The sequence below is a fragment of the Oryx dammah genome, unplaced genomic scaffold, assembly GCF_014754425.2.
Source record: "Oryx dammah isolate SB20612 unplaced genomic scaffold, SCBI_Odam_1.1 HiC_scaffold_28, whole genome shotgun sequence".
NCBI classification, from domain to species: Eukaryota; Metazoa; Chordata; class Mammalia; order Artiodactyla; family Bovidae; genus Oryx; species Oryx dammah.
The window spans coordinates 15208342-15224098 of record NW_024070212.1 but is presented as its reverse complement, the minus strand read 5'-3'; the positions used below and the strand labels follow the sequence as shown (position 1 = coordinate 15224098).

Below are 15757 nucleotides of genomic sequence, written 5' to 3'. Positions count from 1 at the left end.
TTCTGAAATGAAGTGTCAGCATGCAATGACAGTTAAGGTCCCAAGATACCCCCAGAGTCACTTTTTATTCTTTTCTATCCACAATCATTAGGGGAAAATCTCTCTGCTGCTTCTGTAAAACCCATTCACTGGAGGGAAATAGATCAATGAGAAAGGCCCAGCATCGTGTGGCTGCGCTGACAGCTCTGAAGCGGGTACACTCATTCTTCCCAGGAGCCCACGCCAAAAGGACAAAGGACGCTCGCTCCCACCCTCCGAAAGAAGAACTGGCCCCAAAAGTTCCTTAACTAGATAGCTATTTCTTATCTTTTATACAGCAAGAACAAAATCTCTTTCTGAGAGTGACATATCTTACACTTCAAACAAACGTAGCTCTTGCCACTTATTTTTAAGTGCACTTGCCTGCTAAAGTGAGAGCAAAGAATCCAAGGGGAGGACAAGGAAAGATGGTGGAGGTACAGCTGCTTCCAGAGTTGGCGTCTCCAGCCAACAGCTGCCGGACCTGGAAAAGGTCCCTGAGACGAGACTGAAGAGCTGACACCCCAAGGTGCATCCAGGTGGGAAGAACTTGACCTCTAATGCTCCACTGGCCTCCATCAGCGCCCGGGTGCTCTGAGAATGCTCATGATGGCTGGGTGCAAGGGGAAGGCACATGGGCACCAAAACGGGAAGGAGCTACAGCCCCAAGAGCAGGGGAATAAGGACAGAGCTCAGGACTTCCCTGGTGGCCCAGTGGCTGAGGATCTACCTGCCAATGCAGGGGACACAGCTTCGATCCCTGGTCCAGGAAGATCCCACATGCTGCAGAGCAACCAAGCCTGTGCGCTACTGAGGCCTGTGAACCTAGAGCCCATGCTTGGCCACAAGAAAAGCCGCCGCAGTGAGAGGCCGGTGCACTGCAATTAGAGCGTAACCCCCGCTCACCGCAACTAGAGAAAGCCTGTGCATAGCAACAAAGATCCAGCGCAGCCAAAAACAATAAACAAATAACATTTTTCAAAAAATAAGAACATAGCTCAGCATTCACTCACTCGTTCATTAATCCTCTGATTATTAGCACCTACTGTCACCAGAGGTTCGCCCTGCAGGAAGGATGAAGTTAAAATAGCAACAGAACTAATAGCAGTCAACCACACTGGACTTGTACCCTGCACCAGACACTCTGCCAAGGACTTTCTGTGCATTATTTCATCTGATGGTCACAGCAGCCCCTTAAGGAAGATAATAATACGGTTCTGCCTGTAGACGAGGAAATTGAGGCAGAGAGCTAAACCTCCAGCCCAGGATTATGTAGCTAATAAGAGGCAGAGCTGGGTCTATACCACACCCACTTGTGTCTCGGCAGGAGAGGCACCGACCCTCAATGCGTATCCTGATCTGGTCAGTGTGAACAGGCAGCGTTCACCCAAACCTGCACGGAGAAGCACAGGGCACTACTCCATGCCCAGGAGTTCACTCTCCAGCCAGGAAGGCGCAGAGTCTGCACAAACGCAGGGATGGGCGCAGCTGAGATTTGAGCTGTGTTCAATAACCACGGGCAGCCAGCCTGGGGCAGGACCCAGGCAGCAGGGAGCCCAGGCACACTGGGGCCTTGAGACCCAGGTTTAGGGGTTCAGATTCATCTAGAAGTCACCAACGGGTAAGAATGTGTGAAGAGAGGAGGATCTGTTCAGAGTTAGGTTTTAGGAAGACTACCAGTGCATACTACCATTCATAACCCTAGCTGCTAAGTTGCTTCAGTCGTGTCCAGCTCTGTGCAGCCCCATAGACGGCAGCCCAACAGGCTCCCCCATCCCTGGGATTCTCCAGGCAAGAACACTGGAGTGGGTTGCCATTTCCTTCTCCAATGCATGAAAGTGAAAAGTGAAAGCGAAGTCGCTCAGCCGTGTCCGATTCCTAGCGACCCCATGGACTGCAGCCTACCAGGCTCCTCCGTCCATGGGATTTTCCAGGCAAGAGTGCTGGAGTGGGGTGCCATTGCCTTCTCCTCATAACCCTAGAAGATGGGGCAAAACAAAATATTTAGAATATTACAGAAAAAAAGTAGGATCCATCTCTTACAACACTCCAGCCACTGCTAGGTTATCAGACTCAACCCCAGGAAACCTGTGTTGGCCTGCACAGCCCCACCTGCTGCCTCAGGCTCACATGGGCACCATGACCATCCCAGTGGCTCCACCAGTGTCCTCTGGGGTCACTTGGAGGCTTCTTCCACGGCCTTATTCTCTAACCTCTTCAAATAGTCGCTCTAACCGGATGGGAGGGAGAGACTGCCTGTCTTTGTGAGGGTCTTTATCATGCTGCACAAGATGAGTCACGACTCTGCCCTCTGTCCCGTCTCACCAAGGGCGTGAAATGCCTCTTGCTGGGGTGGAGCCCTCCCATCTCACGGCCTCTGCCTGGCTGTACCGCACTGGGCTTTGGGCCCTGATCAGGCCCTGGGAAGTGGCTCCAAAATCCCCCTGGGTCTCCCCACCAATGAGCCCGAGGGCTCTTCTTCTCTACACAGATTCCTAGAGACTCCAGTGGCCAAGAAACAACAAGGGACACACCTGACCACCTGTAAGGCACACGGATGGATTAGGAGACTACCCCAGACTACTGCAAACATTTTGCCACAAGTCACACCAGGGCTGCAGCTGAAAGGTTAAAGGCTGGCAGTGTGGAGCAGGCTGCCCCAACAGAGGTGGGGTCGAAATTTTCTGATAGTAACATCCTGAGTTGTGGGTTCAAATTGACGCCTGTCATTTTGGTAAGGATCTAACATCATGATTGTCTTGGGCAAAGCCCCCATAAACATACTCATGAACATCTGTCTGCCCAAGACAGGTGACTTTTTTTCAAAACCAGAAAACGCACAAGCCTATTAAGCATTCACCCCACTGTCCTCAACAGGCAGACAGGCCTCTGAGTGCCTATTTTACAGCTTGAACCCAAGGAGTGTTGCGTCCTGTTTCTAAGTATGTTTGTTCACCCAGGTGGGGATGGGAACATGCTGGGGACAACTCAGACCCTTGTCCGTGCACAGCTGTTCCCACAGCTGGCAGATACGCTGCAGCTGCCTGCCAGCAGCAAGGGCCAGCACCCAGCAAGGGGGCCCTGAGCCAGGAGAGGGTGTGGGTGGAGCCACCGGCCACTTGGCTCCGAAGGGATGGGAGGGCTCCTCTCTAAAGAGCCCGGCTTTACCCTCTCCTTCCCCACTAACCCAGCTTCCCATCTGGGCACCTGTTGTTGCTCTCCTTGTGGGTGTTAAGGTCCAAGTCTAGGGTTTTCCAAGCAACTCTGAATTCCACATTAATTTCTGCTATTGCCCTCTCCACCCTTACCTCCACACCCCCTCCCCACTCCTACCCCCTCACCTTCGTTTGCATGACAACCCTCCTTGGACAACCACCTGCAACCTGGGATGGTAACCCTTCCTTCAGGGGCAGGTTCTCCCGTCAAGGAATCCTCAACAGGAATTGGGACATATTATTGCATTCACTAGCAAGCACTAGCATGATTTATTTGAATTGACTATTCACACAATAGCTTACAGAAAGTTGTTACAGACCACAACTTTGCAAGTGTAGCTGGTAGGGACAAAAGCCCATGGAGATGTTTCAGCGCTTAGAATTCACAACACACCTTCCCATCTGTGGCCCCCATTGAATCGCCATATCAGGGACGTTCCTTCTTTATCATCCCTTAGCAATTCGGTTCAGACTTTTCACACTGTATTACGAGTTGCCCACCTGTTTGACTCCTTCTCCTTACTCCCTCCCAAGACCAGGAATTATTTGAGGGTCAGGAACACTTCTTTCCTGTCCTGGCACAGACTAGGTCATCAGTGTTTGTTGACTGTAACTGAATCCCACAGGGCCAAGTTAAGAGAACAGTAGTGACAGCGGGATCGGGGGTAGTAATACTAGCAGATACCTATACAGTCTTCCTATGTGCCAGACACCCTTCTTGTTAACCGCTTTTATATAGAAAAAATCATTAATTTGCACTCCAACCCCAGGTATAGATAAGTACTACTATTATCCTTATTTTTTTAAATAGAGGAAATTGAGGCAAAGAGAGACAAAATAACTAATTCCAAGTTCACAGCAGGAACTGGCAGGGCTGGGATTTGAACCCAGGCAGTCTGGTTTAAAAGTGAAATTGAAGTCTCTCAGTCATGTCTGACTCTTTGCAACCCCATGGACTGTAGCCTACCAGGTTCCTCTGTCCATGGGATTTCCAGGCAAGAGTACTGGAATGGGCTGCCATTTCCTTCTCCTGGGGATCTTCCCAACCCAGGCATCGAACCCAGGTCTCCCGCATTGCAGACAGGCGCTTTACCACCTAAGCCATCAGGGAAGCTTGGTTTCAGAGTCTGATCTCTAATCCCCACCTCTCAAATTGAACAGACGCAGACTCCCTAAGAAACAGTTTATTGTATTTTCTTGGAGGGACCCTTTAGAGAAGTATAACGTGTGCAATGGGGAAACTAATAAAATTTAATTCTGCAGACAGCCATACAGAAGGAGACGCAGAGCCATACAAGAGACGCAGAAGGAAAGTGTGTCTTGTTCCTAAGCGCAAGTTCCTCTGTGCACGGAGGATGTGGCTTTATACATAGCCAGGGTGCAAGGGAGGCTGCCAGGAAGAAACAAGGGAGACACGGCTATTCTGGGCAAGGGCCCCAGAGCAAAATGCTGGGGGTGGGAGGGCTGTGCCCTGGGCGTGGTCGCAAGAGACTGACATAATTATGGAGGGCATGGTGAAGTAGCCTAAAGCAATGGTTCCCACACCCTGCTGTGTTTTAGAATCACCTGGGGAGCTTGGAAAAACCCCTACACTCAGTGCCTCCCCAGAGCATTAAATCCCAATCTCTGGGGGTGTGACTGAGGCACCAGTATTATTTTAAAGTTCCCTGGGTGATTCCAACACTCAGCCAAGTTTGAGGACCGCTGGTTCAGTTTATGCAGTGTTATTCACAGAGCAGTCTGTTCTTCCATCCTGAGTTAAACTGCTTCAGACTGGGGATGTTCCTTCCATCTGCCCGTCCCTCACTGTGGTTGACTGTTTGGGGCCATTCTGGGGACATGTGTTTTCTCTGTTTTCCTTGGGAGCCCTTGAAATGAAAACAGGTTTTAGATCATGCAGCTCCAACTCAAATTCCAACCTTGCCACTTGCTGGCTGCATGACTTTGGGAATGTTAGGTAACAGCCAAGCCTCAGTTTCCTCATTTACAAATAGGGGATTGTGGTAGGCAGAATAATGGCTCCCCCATCATCGCCAGAACCTGTGAGTACCGTACCTGGCAAAGCAGAATTAAGGAAGCACATGGATTAGGATGGCTAATCACTTGACTTTAAAATATGGAGATTATCCTGGATTATCTGGGTGGATACAGTGTCATCAGAAGGGTCCTTAAAAGTGGAAGAGGGAAACCAGAAGAGTCAGTGTTAGAGTGATACCATGTGAGAAAACCTTGGGCAATTGTTGCTGGATTTGAAGATGGAAGGGCAGACAGCTTCTAGAAGCTGGAAAAGACAGGAAATGATTTCTCCCCAGAGCCTCTGGAAAATGCAGACTTGCTGACACCTTGATTTTAGCTTAATAAGACTCATTTTAGACTCCAGCACTATAAGATGATAAATTGGTGCTGTTTTAAGCCACTAAGTTTGTGGTAATTTGTTACAGCAGCAATCAGAAACTAATACAGGATGAATGGGAGTAAACTGGGAAGAATATGAAGATTAAATAAGATAAATGCTGAAAAACTTGTAGCCTGACTCTTAGCACTTTGTATATTTTAGTTGCTATGATCACTTTTTGGGCATCCCAGGTGGCTCAGTGGTAAAGAATCTGTTTGCCAGTGCAGGAGACACAGGGTGGGGAAGATCCCCTGGAGTAGGAAATGGCAAGTCACTCCAATATTCTTGCCTGGAAACTTCCATGGACAGAGGAGCCTGGCGGGCTACAGTCCATGGGGTTGCGAAGAGTCAGAGCAACTGAGCATGCTTGCATGAACGCATGCTCACTTTTACCCTCACCATCCTATCAGGGAGCTGCCACCTCCTACATTCCATGCACCTGTCACAGGGCTGCCCACTCTCTACCCATCATCCCTGGATCCACTCCCAGCTCCTGAGATGGCTGAGTGGCTTCAGTCCCGGGTGTCAGTAGGAGGCTCTGTGACCTTGGGCCCACGCTGATAGTCTTTCTTGGACAGAGCAAGAGGCCCCCTGGAGCCCTGTGGTACCCATTAACATAGCACGGACCAGTGTTTCTGCTTCCTGACTCTGTCCATGAGAATCAACAGGAAATGGGGCGAGGGAGGGCAGAGGTTGGCGAATAGAGGCCCCCAGGGAGTCTTCCTGACCACCAGCTAAGAAAGCATCGTGGGAATGGTCAGCAAGGGCCTCAGAGACTTACTCTAAAGGACTAAAGGTGTCCAGCACCTCAACAGTTGCCAACAGCAGGCAAGAGCTGGACCACCAGGCCAAGAGCAGAGGGTTGGGTTTGACAGGCAAGGTCTAAAATTAAATCTCTGTCAAGCCCCTTGTTTGCACCAGGCTCTCGTGGACTCTCCCCAATTCTTGTAGCTGATGCTCACGACCCTCCTTGTGGCCATTATGATCTCATCCTACAGAGGAGAAAACATACTTGGGGAAGTTCAGTGCGTCGCATGAGGTCACCCATTAGCATCAGAGCTAGCATCAGAACATCATGAGATTCAAACTTTTGATTCCAACTTTAGAAGTCTCCACTCTGTACCATATCTCATTTTCTTTTCATAAAGGTCCAATTAATATTTTAGTCACTATTGATTTAATCCGGGGAGCATGAGAACACAACTAGTACAGACTGTTAATCGGTATTTGTACCTTGAAGTGGGCCAGCCATGAAAATGTAGATGCTTCAGAAACCACAAACTAGAAGGCGCTTCAAGGAAATTTCGCCCCAGATGAATCAATCTTGTGTCAGCATGGGATGGCCACAATTGCAATTCTACATAATGATCACAAACCTGGATTTCACGTGGCCCCCTGAAATGGACCAGGCCGGTGAGAAGAGGCCCGTTCCCTCCCCACCATGGGCGCCCAAGGACTCCCACCAAATTAGAATGTTGCACCAGCCCTGGGAACTAAATTTATCCTGAAACGACATCCAGATCAGAATGTTCTCAGCTAGAAGAGATCCTGTCCCTCATTGTCCTCCCCTCTTTTTCCAGAGCCAGGCAGTATCGGCTGTCAATTCAGCCCTGTCCATTGAGCCTGAAAGCCACACACATCCATGAAGCCAGCCCACAGTGACAGGCATCCCACGTTTAGATACAAAGGGCAGTAAAGGTTGAAACGAGCAAGAGAGGAGAGCCAGAGAAGACGGAAGAGAAGGTGGAGCGAGGCAGGCTTAGATGATGCTGATAAGAGGTTTGAAAAGAAACTGAGAAGAGGGGAAAAAATGGCACAGACGCAGGGTGACTGTGACAGGCTCTTCCAGGATAAACCAACAGGGGCAGGAGTAGGTGCCTGTCTGAAGTCAGTGGCTCCTTTATAAGCCTCAGGCAGCATGTCTCCTCCACTTCCCTGGCGTTTGCACCTTTCAAACTCACTACAAACTGAGAACCTCCCACATCAGCCTCAGGTGATATCACTGCTCCTGCAGGTGACAAGTTGGGCCTTGGGGACAGGAGCCCGCCCTGCCAACACTCCAGGAGGGTGGCACACCCCTCTCCCCAATCCCGCAGACAGAGGAAGGCCGCGAACTCCCTGCCTGAGGGAGGCTGCTGGGGAGCTGTGTATATTTAGGTAGAGGCTGGATTAGGGAACAATAAGAGCAAAACTGTAAAATCCTGAGGTTCTTGTAAATCTCATCAGTGCAGTTAAGCATCTAAAAAGATCTGACAGAACAAGACAAACCGGGCTCCCCAAGAGGCCCTGGCTCCTCGTGGGGTCGTGTTCCGTCAACGAGATCACAGAACCCCAGGTTCTGGAGGGGTATTTTTCCATTCCTTTCTGTCTCAAACAAGAGCTTACCAGGTAGCTGTCATCTTTATGTCTAAAGATCCCGCAAGGAAGGAGCTCTTCATCGTTTCCTCAAGCTCAGTGGTGTGCTTTAAAGTCAGAGCAGGTGCTTAAGCTCGCAGAAAGGGTGGGGGGCGGCTTTCCACCAAAATCTCCACTAGTCCCCCCTCCACCAGTCCTCCCACCCTCAGCCCCACCTCTGGTCTTAACGCTGACTACTGATGGTTTCTCAGTCTTACATAAAATGCTTTGCTGATGCAACTTGGGGGTCAATTGTCTGGCTTCCTTCCCCACCCCCCATCAGGTCTGTGAGCCCTTTCTGATAAACACTCAAGGACTGCTACCACTGTAGACAAGGATGCCTCATCTCTCCTGATCCTGCTTGCCAGGTTCTGGGTCCAGCATTTTTTTTTTTTTTCTTAATAATCTTATTTATTTTTTCTTCATTGCTGTGCAGGCTTTTCTCTAGTTGCGGCAAGCAGTGGCCACTCTGGTTGAAACGCAAAGGCTTCTCATCGCGGTGACTACTCTTTGCGGAGCACTGGTGCCGGGGTGCTGGGGCTTCAGTACCTGTGGCATGCAGACTGAGTAGCTGCCGCCCCGGGCTCCAGAGCACAGACTTAGAGGCAGGTAGGGTCCTCCCGGCCCAGTGACCAAACCCGCGTCTCCTGCATTGGCAGGTGGACCCCTCACCCCTGAGCCTCCAGGGAAGCCCCTCAGCCTTTCCATTTGTTCTCACTTCCAACCACTGCCTTTACAGCCAGATGCATCCCTCCCATTTCCCAGAAGCCCTGAGCTTCCCCCCGCGCGGCGCGCCATCTTCTCCAGCAGGTCTCTTTCCCTCAAGCACCTCACCCCGCCTGCATCTGCAGAATCTGCACCCAGCCTTCAAGGCCCAACTCAAAGGCCCCAGAGGCAGCGGCCTCATTTCCACCCCCGGGCAAGGCCCTGGTGTACCCACACCCGGACTCGCAGCTCAGCCCCCAGCACTTGGCACCCCAGGCGGTGAGTATCTGAGTGCTTATCTCCCCATTAGATCACAAGCCTGCTTAGGGCAGGGGCCTTGCCATCCACATGGTGCCAGGCTCATAACAGACCTTCAATAGCTCTGTGTCAGATGAATTAATCACCTTTTGTCCAGTCCTCAGGGGAGGCGGAGAGCGGTTGCTATTTCTAACAGCAGCAGGAAGACAAATATGGCCCTGCCTTCCCCCTACTCCCCCTCATTCCACACACACACACCCGAAAGTGGTCATTTCTCTTTGTTCTCAAATCAACAAGGATTCTAGTACACTCTGGCAAGAGGCACAAGAGAGAGCTGAGAGGCGCCTTGGAGAGCACGTAGCTCCCCACCCTGGTTACACAAATGGGGGACCAGAGGGTTGCGAGAGGAAGGGTGTGTGGGCACACACAGAGGACCAGCGTCAGGGGCTCACCCACCTCCCCCATGGAGCAGCCCAAGGGTGTTGAGCTCAGAGGCTGCGGCCACTCTGCACCTGGCGCGTGGCTCCACTGTGGCTGCTCACTGATCTCTGGTTGTGCCCGTGGCCAATGCAGCCACTGGTCAGCAGTCACGGCCAAGTCCAGCTGCTGCAGCCGAGAGTGGCTTCAGGAATGTTGGAGTCCGGGCAACACTCTCCTATGACGCAGGCTGCTGGGATAGCATTGTGATGACCCAATCCTGCCAGGTGGCCAAACACCTACCTCGCCCTTTCATTCACAGACGCTGAGGAGCACAGAGACGGGGTCCACTGGGCAGCTCATGACTCCTATCCCACACAGGAGATCCACTCAATAAACACTGACCAGTGTGCACGCAAGGCTGGGTTTATGGGGGAAGGTGGGTAGGAGGGCGCATAAACCACAGCCTAGGGGGAGGCCACAAAATGTTTAGAATGAGAAAGATTTGCAAAGCCTTGAATTTCTTCTCTGTACCTCCTGCCTTTAATTCAACAAAAGGAAGTTTACTTCCCCAGATTCCATTTCTGGTGCCACATTTGAATCAATGGCTTGCATGAAGCTATCACAGTCAAGCTTATCAAATGTGAGAAGACATGAAGCCAGGAAGGCCCCAAACACAGGCTGCTGAGTGAGAAGCTAAAAGACCCAGATAGACTAGAGTGAAGGGCTGAAACCAAAAGAACATGGGGAAAAAACACAGATACAAACGACAGGCGCAGCTCTTGTCCCCAAAAGCCAACTGGACAAGCAAGGGTGGGAGCTTGGGGACAAGGGGGTGGAGGCCTGTGGCTTGGTAGCTCTGTGTAGAAGACAGAGGGTTTTAGCAAACATTCCATTCAATGTGGGCTAATGGGTTACCATCCCAGTCAGGAGCACTAGTTGTCTTAGGCTGTAGTAATGGAATGAGTGGCGGTCCTCCGTCCTGAGCAACTTACACCCCCAGGCAGGTGCAGAGCGAGGGCACTGCACAGAGCAGTGGGCAGGATGGAGACAGGGCTCTGATGAGTGCCAGGGAAGCAGGGAATGTTTCATATGGGCAGCAGAAGACAATGGGAAGTCCTGTGTCCAATCCAGGGGGACAGTTGGAAGGAAGAGGAAGGAGGGGTGGGGAAACTGAGAAGACTGCTGACACCTGATGCACCCAGGACACTGGCAGCCAAAGGCTCCGTGTCCAACGGGAAGGCCAGACGCAGCCCAGATAGGTGCTGACTAGTCCTGAGGGCCAGAAAGAGAAAGTCCCTCAGGTGTGTCCGACTCTTTGCGGACCCCATGGACTGTATAGTCCATGGAATTCTCCAGGCTGGAACACTCGAGTAGGTAGCCATCCCCTTCTCCAGGAGAGCTTCCCAACCCAGAGAGAGATCCCAGGTCTCCCACTTTGAAGGCGGATTCTTTACCAGCTGAGCCTGCAAGGAAGCCCTGAGCGCCAAGAGGCTAGCAGAGAAGCGGGAGCCAGTCTCTTAGAGGGTGGGGGTTGGGGGAGGACAAAAAAGAACAAGACCCAACAGGGCACCCAGCCAGGCAGTCAGAGCTTCAAAGAAGGCTCTAGCCAAGCAGGGATCAGGAGGGAAAGCAGGGAAACCAAAGCATCATCCAGTCTGGATGGAAAGCCACTTAGAATTGGCAGCCCCTAGCTCCCTGAGGGTGCTGGACCTCATCCTTGGGGTAGGCCTGGGCCCCAAGGGGAGGACAAGAGGGGAATTAGCATGAGGAAGGGATTGCTTTCTTTCTTTCTTTTAACTCTTTACTTGGTATTGGGGTATAGTTTTAGATGAACAGTGAAGGGGCTTGCCATACATATACATGTATCTGCATGCGCGCAAAGTGGCTTCAGTTGTGTTCGGCTCTTTGCAACACTATGGACTGTGGCCCGCCAGGCTCCTCTGTCCATGGGATTCTCCGGGCAAGAATACTGGGGTGGGTTGCCAAGCCCTCCTCCAGGGGATCTTCCCAACCCAGGGATCAAACCCAGGTCTTATGTCTCTTGCATTGGCAGGCAGGTTATTTACCACTAGTGCCACCTGGGAAGACTCACAGATGTATCCATTCTCCCCCAAATTTCCCTCTCAAGGGAAAGGGTTTCTAACAGGCAGAGGGGCCACCACAGGGCAGAGCAGAGGCTGGGGCTCCCTCCTGGAACTGGAACTGGGGCTAAGGGCCTGGGGTGCTGCTGCAGGGTTGGACCCATAGCGTCTGGGTTGTTCTGCCCTGGGCTTTGTCTTGTTCGCTCTTGCCCCTTTTTGGAGAGGAGTCCCCATGGCTGAGCCCAAATTTCAAGCTGCCTTTTCATCCTGCAGGAACTAGGGGCAGGAGAGACAGCCCGCGGATGGAGCTCTCACCTAATGAGAGCTTAAAAGGCCTGGAGATGGTCCACTGGAATCCAGCTCTGCCTCTCACCAGCCTCATGACTTTGGCCACGTCACTTACCTTCTTAGACCTCAGTTGCCCTATCTATAAAGTAGGGATAATAACAGAATTCACCTCACAGGACTGACCTGAGGATCCATTGAGATCATGACACAATTTCTGGCCCGTAAGAGATCAACAAATAGAGCCTGGCATTCTTGTCATTTGTGGGCTTACAAACCTTTTTTCAAATCTAAACTTGGAATCAGAACCTGGGCCTGTGATATAAGGGTGTCAAGATGGGGTGAAGGTAATTTCAGGGACTGACACAGTGAGGGGGTATGCTGGTAGGAAATGAGTGTGTGAAAGATGAGTGTGAGTCCCCCAGACTCAGAGGGGGAGCCCACACACCCATGAGCCATCAGGTGCCTGAAGGCTACATAAAGGTGACAAAGTCAGGACTTCCATAATAGGCCAGTGGTTAAGACTTTGCCTTCCAATGCAATGGGTATAGGTTCAAACCCTCCTCTGAGAGCTAGGATCCCACATGCCTCATGGCCAACAAACCAAAGCCTAAAACAGAAAAAATTTGTAACAAACTCAATAAAGACTTTAAAAATGGTCTATGTAAAAAAAAAAAAAAACCCTTAAAAAAAACTGACAAAGTCAGTTCTGAAGATGCACGGTGGAGATGGCTACAAAACAATATAGATGAACTTACTCCCACTGACTGAACTGTATACTTAGAAATGGCTAAAACGGTAAATTTTATATCCATTGACAATTTAAAAAAAATTTAATGACAAAGTTACAGCTGGGGCCAGAGTCCCTCCCACACACCCACCAGGTTTGTACCAGTGATGTGTTCAGAGGAAATGGAATTCTGTTGGATTGAATTGTATTGAATTCTTTAATTCCAAGATAAACTCGGCACATTTCATCTCTTTTCCAATTATTAGGTTTGGGAGAATTTGAGCAGTGGTGATTTTGCCATCTATTCTCTTAAAAACAAAAAGATGTCATTTTACCAGGTTCCTGCTGAACAGAGACTAGAATTATCAGCATTTATTTTCTTGGTCGTATAATGCAATGAAGTCTCCAAACAGTAAAAATTCTACCATGCCTCCCAATTTCCCAAACCCTCAGAGAGTCAGTTATCTTTAGCTCAGATTTATTTATTTATTTATTTATTTTTATTTTACTTTACAATTCTGTATTGGTTTTGCCATACACTGACATGAATCCACCACGGGTGTACATGCGTTCCCAAACATGAACCCCCCTCCCACCCCCCTCCCCACAACATTTAGCTCAGATTTAGAATCACTGCACTCCTACTACGTACAGCCCCCTTATCAGCACAGCAGGGACAGCCACTGAGACGGTTACGAGGAAGCACGGCCCTCATGGAGCTCATAACTGAGCAAGATGTGTCCTAATCAGGAGGAAGCCCTGGGACCCTGTGGTGCTTTCCAAACACGCACCCCCAGGCAGGGGGGTTCCCTAGCCTGCAGGGTCCAGAACGTGGCACAGGGGATCTGACGCCCATCCCTGACGTAGATCAGGGATGAAGAGATCATCATTTGAAAACAGTAACAACATCAGTACAAAGGCAGCATGGGGACTTCCCTGGTGGTCCAGCGGCTAAGACTCCACACTCCCAATACAGTGGGCCCAGGGTTCCATCCCTGGTGAGGGACCTGGATCCCACGTGCCGCAACTAAAGGATCCTGCCTGCTGCAACTAAGACCCAGCACAGTCAAATACATACACAACTATTTTTAAAAGAACAATACAAAATAGAATGAATTAACTCTGAAAAAGTTATGGACAGTACATATCTGCACTCACAGGGAGACAGAATATTCTATTAAGTTGAACATTTGCTCCCCAGTGACTTTGAAGAAGTGGGAGTTTGTATTCATGGAAAGGAGGCTGGAATTGAACGCTGAGGAAGGGAATTCGGTCACTGACTTTAATTATCCTAAAAGCTTTAAGATGTCTGACCAAATTCTATTTGTAAGAGACTTAAGAGGAGTCACCTTTAAACTTAAGTATGTTGGAGCCAAAGAACTGTCCTTTTGATTGTTTGCTATTTCAAGTTCAAGGCTATATTAAGGGGATAGCCAGCTCCCTTTGCAGACAGGGAAGGGAGGCAGTTAGGAAAAGGGACAGGTTGCTTGGACAGTCCCACATGAGGGCCTCCTGAATGCAAACTTTATCCGTTCTTGCTATTAAATATCATTCAGGGACTTCCCTGGTGGTCCAGTGGCTAAGACTCTGAGCTCTCAATGTAGGGGACCCAGATTCAATCCCTAGTGGGGGAAACTAGATCCTGCACGCCACAATTAAGAGCTTGCATGCGGCAGTGAAGACTGAAGACCTCCCATTCCGCAACTAAGACCTGGTGCAGCCAAATAAATAAATAAAGATAAATATTAAAAAAAAAAAAAAACATTCATAGCCACTCTGTCTACATTTTTCTCTCCGTATCATGAGCATCCTTCCAACATGGAATACTGGATAGAATCAGAGGTCCCAGAGATCATCTGATCTAATCTGCCTACTTTACAGGTGACAAAACTCAGGTAGAAAGAGAAGCAGCCTACCCAAGCTGACACTGTCATCAGTACCCCAGACAGACCAGGCCCCTCGCGCCGTGCAAAGAGGGCAGAGGCTTGTTGGGAGGAAGTGCCTTGGATGGGGCAGGCACTTGGGCTATTTTTCTCCCCCCATCACTCATTAGCTGTCTGTTTTGGGACAATGATCTCTTGTATCCCTGAATTATAACGGAAGCTTCTTGAGAAGTATGCCTCGGCCCTCTTCGTTTCCCAAGGCTAGGTGTGTGGTTTCCAAGGTACCGCACAGCTGGGGGGATTCAGCCTCCCAGGCACCTCCTCGTCTTGAACCAGCAGGGGAGGAGGAGTGGGAGGTGAGGTGACACCACCTCCCCATTTACAAACAGTGACTCCTCCCGAAACCAGCTTCCCCTCTGTCCCCCTGCCAGGGTCAAGGGAAGAGGACACCTCTGACATCCTGGAGTCCTGGAGCTGAGGAAGCTTCTGGAGGACTTGGCAAGAGGTGACTGCCTGGAAGTCAATGGAGCTGCAGGCAGCTGACTCCGGAAGTCTGGGACTGGCCCTCCAGGCTGGGGCAAGTCTGAACATGCCCAGGGCAATGGTTTTCACACCTGTTAACAGACGTAGCACACGCCCTGTCAAGAAGCATGACACAGGATGACATTTCCAACTGCCAAAACAGAAAGTCAACACAGGCAGCTGAGAAACAGCCTTGCTGCTCCCTAGGCACGCTGCCCTTGGGCTCTGAGGGGGCCTGAGATGGCAGCAGGAGGCCACCACCCCTAAGGAAGGGCAACATGGCAGGAAAGCCCTCTCTGGGGCAGAAAGGGTTAAAGCTAAGTGTTCAAATATTTAGCAAATAAAACCAAAATGTCACACAGAGACTGCCAAGGCTGGAGTGGTAACCATGGCAATCCATGGCCAGCTGCAGACCTGAGTGTGAAGAGGCTCTGGGACCAAGGCCTGTGATGAGAGGGGACAAGAAGGGACAAGAGGGTGGTGCAGAGGGTCACAGTGGGCCTGGCCAGCCCAGCTCACAGCGGGCAGCCTGCCAAGAGCCTGGACCCCGTATGATGCACAAGCCAGGGACTTCAGGCCAGTCTCTCAGTCTTAAAGAGACTCAGCTTGGTCTTCTAGGGACCGAGGAAAGAATCAATCTACCCGTCTGCCCCCTGGGCTTGTTGTTCATTCATTTGGTTCCACTTATCGAATCCCTGCCATGTGCCGGCTGCTCTTGGCTGTGGCACAGAGCAGAGAATCCGAGTCAGTCCCCACCACCACGGACCTGCGGCCAGAGCAGACGCAGGTGAGGAACAGCATCCGCATCAGAACCCAGCCAACTTTTAGAAGGGGCACCTTGCCCAGGGAGT

The 15757-nt window shown here is 50.6% G+C and overlaps 1 protein-coding gene across 2 annotated transcripts in view; it reads right to left on the bottom strand.

The window, feature by feature from the left end:
- Positions 1 to 15757, bottom strand: part of KCNN3 (potassium calcium-activated channel subfamily N member 3) — a 172014-nt gene that overhangs the window by 101816 nt on the left and 54441 nt on the right. The window lies entirely within an intron of this gene.